The 3,346-nt window shown below is 35.2% G+C and overlaps 1 protein-coding gene across 1 annotated transcript in view; it reads left to right on the forward strand.

Annotated features, from left to right (window-relative positions):
• reln (reelin) overlaps positions 1-3,346 on the forward strand; it is a 245,497-nt gene that overhangs the window by 49,707 nt on the left and 192,444 nt on the right. The gene's annotated exons all lie outside the window — the stretch shown is intronic.

The raw sequence follows: 3,346 nt of genomic DNA on the forward strand, positions 1-3,346 counted from the left end.
GTTCGTTTGGTGAACGGCTCCAGATTTTAACGGAGAGTCTCCAGACTGATTAGCCAGTGAAATCTTGAAAGCTCGCGAGATCAGGATGGTCTAGGCTAGAGATACATTTCTCCAATGTGAGATCAATAAAGTATTATTATAACAAACAGCTTGTTTTCTCAATAAAACTGTCTTGTAAAGATGCCTTCATGCCATTAAAGGGACAGTTCACCATGACTTGTGTGAAACAGTTCTATGGTACCTTATTAAATTTTCAGCTGATTTTTTACTGTCTTCTTCCTGTTCTTTGTTTCTCTGATGTTGAGGATGCATTGACAATAAACAGGACGCTTAATGCAGTTTCATTGTTCTTGATTACCAGGTGATCAGAACAACACAGGGGAGAATAATGTCTAAAATATATTAACCAAACACATTAAAAATAGTGGCCAGTGAGATGAATTCTCTAAACTTCTATAAGCTTCAAGCGATTTTTCTCTGAGCTCAACAGTTGAAATATTTTCCTTTTATTTTTACATCACATATGTTGTTTTTATTTTTCTTATCTGTTTTAACAGAAAAGCCACCATTTGTGCTGGAGAACGTGTATTTTGTTGCCTTGTGTAGTGTGCTGGTACTTTGTTCCCTAATGTTACTCATGTTGGATCTAGAGAAGTGTAGAAAGCCCCAGGCCCATCAATAGTTGAGTAGTAGCACGGTTGTGTGTGTCTATAATGAGGCATACCGCATTCCTTCATCAATATTATATGCTGGCTTTAGGCCAAGCGGTGAGCTCTCTGGTGTGTTCTGGTATAAAGTACAAGAGTCTGTATGTGGGTATGAATGTTATACATACAGGGTAATGAGGATTTTGAGGAACTTTGCGTTAGACCTCTTGCAGCTGTGCAAATTCACCCGTATGCAGGAATGAAGTCTAATCTTGCTTTTCTGCTTTTTGGCTTTTAACATTTCTGACCTGCATGTTTCCCTTTTTCTCACTTCCTAAAACTAGATGATTATGCATTTGTTAGTATTTAGAACAGCTAGCAGCGATTACCCTTTGTGATACAGCAGCATTAACCAAATGTAAAAATAAGAAATAAGTCAGTTCTTTTTCATGTTATTTTATTAAATATTGAATCACAAACACACAGGATAACAGAAATATCAAAACATCTATCAGTCAATCAAATTAATACATTGCAAAAATGTAAATCTTAATAAGTCATCTTTTTTTAATAAAGTGCATTTTTCTTGAATTGAGGAGGTAAGTGAGACACTTTACCAATAGAACAAGACAATTCACATTTAAAATAAGAAAAAAAACAAAATCATCAAATTAATGTTATTTACACAGCAAAAATTGAAATCTAAGTAAGTAGATTTTTCTTAAAATAAGAGCATTTTCTCTTGAATTAAGCAGTTAAGTGATACAATTTGCCAATGGAATAAGCCTATTTACATTTAAAATAAGAAAAAGCAAGTGCAGTCTCTTATTTCAAGTGCATAATATCTAATTATCTAATTTTATACTTAGAAATGTTCATTCCATTGGCAGATTATCTTATTTTCCTGCTCAAATGAAGGGAAAACACACTCAATTTAGGAGATTTTTACTCATGTTTAGATCATTTTTGCAGTGTACCTCAAGCTAAAGTAAAAAGACTTAATTTAAGAAATCTTATTTCTAGATTTTTTGCAATGTATAAGTTTTGTTCTTAGAACTGAAATCTATTTTTCTGCATGTGTTTATGTGTGTAGTTGTTTTGTATCCAGAAATGCAGCTTGAAGTACAACCTGACATTTGTGTTGTTTACAACAAAAGAGTAAACTGTTTGAACAAACATGGTTTCTATAAGACTGAACCTTAATTCTCTCTGAATGAGACTGTTGGTAGTAGATTTCACCCCGATTCCTCCCTCATGGCTCCTCATTCCCTTCAGCCAAAGCGAAGAGCGCTCAAAAAGTGAAGTATGGACGAGAATGTTAACGGCTACCATCAAAGGCCTCCCTCCAAATGTGTGTCTGTGTGTGAGTGTAAAGCACCCCCACAGGTGATTAGATCTGATCTCATCTCATCTGATTGGCTCATCTGTCTGATGCGTTACGCAGACAAGTGAGAAAGTGCAAAGGGGTGTGGGTGTAGGCTGCTGAAGACCAGGCTAAATAATTTAGATCTTGGATTTGTATTGATCAGGTAGCATGGCTCCTCTCCACGGGCCACTCAGCTACCCTATCTCTCTTGTTTTTCAATGGTAACCTTGTGCCCCTAGCCTTACTAAATATTTTTTACACCCCACCCCACCCTACACATGTACATTTTTACAACCTGTTCATCAGGTACACATCCACAAGAGAGCAGACGATGCAAAGGAAATTAATTCCCTCATTTATCTGTGGAAGAACATTAATTGTATGGACTAAAGAGTGTTTTATTTAGGGTATCTGCTTTGAGTAGTGGAGGATGTGTAACCTTGGTGATGTCGATCATGTCAATTGCAAAAATGAGCATTGTGTGTTTACTGCGGGTGCTCAGACTTTAATGCATTAGCCCATTAAATACAGTACAATGTCATGGCCTTAGATCAATACTCCAGAATGTAATTACTAATAAAACATGTCTCAACATTAAGTTTAATGGATTTGTTGAATAGATAATGTGTTTGGAGGGGGAGATTGCATAGATGAAAAGCTCTTGTGTTTTTTAGTAGTATGATATGAAGATAAAAGGAACTAATGCAAATTACATTTCTTTTCTTGTTTGATGTATTAGCAGAGAATTACAGGAATTAAGAATAAGATCTTGCTTCTGGTCTTTTTATTTAAGCATCTATATTGTATATTACGATGCTTTTACTATAAATCTTCTTTTTTTAGTTGCAGTTTAGTTTTTTATTGTTTTCATAAACCTTCTTTTGTTTTTGTTTTTTGTGTTTACCCCATTGTCCAAGCTTTATTTTTTAAAATAACCAAAACATATCAACCGAAAACCTTACCACAATCTTCTACCCTAAATCAGATATTAACCCACAACATCAGTGACCGTACATGCAGATTACACACAACTATACCTTACAATGTCACCATGTGACTGTGAACCCATTAAAGTGCTGGATAATATACAGATGAAATCGAATCATGGATGTTTTAAAAGTTTCTTCAACTTAATCAAAACAAACTGAAGTAATCATTTTTAAACTGAAGGAAGAGTGTTTAAAAGTTAGCACACAGCTTCAGTTAATACAACTAAAAACCACCAATAAGGCTTGAAATCAAGGTAGTAATGGACTGAAACTTTAGCCTCGTGAGACCATCCTGATCTCGCGAGCTTTCACGATTTCACTCGCTAATCAGTCTGGAGACTCTC

This window comes from Cyprinodon variegatus, unplaced genomic scaffold (assembly GCF_000732505.1).
Source record: "Cyprinodon variegatus isolate N-32 unplaced genomic scaffold, C_variegatus-1.0 Scaffold392, whole genome shotgun sequence".
NCBI classification, from domain to species: domain Eukaryota; kingdom Metazoa; phylum Chordata; class Actinopteri; order Cyprinodontiformes; family Cyprinodontidae; genus Cyprinodon; species Cyprinodon variegatus.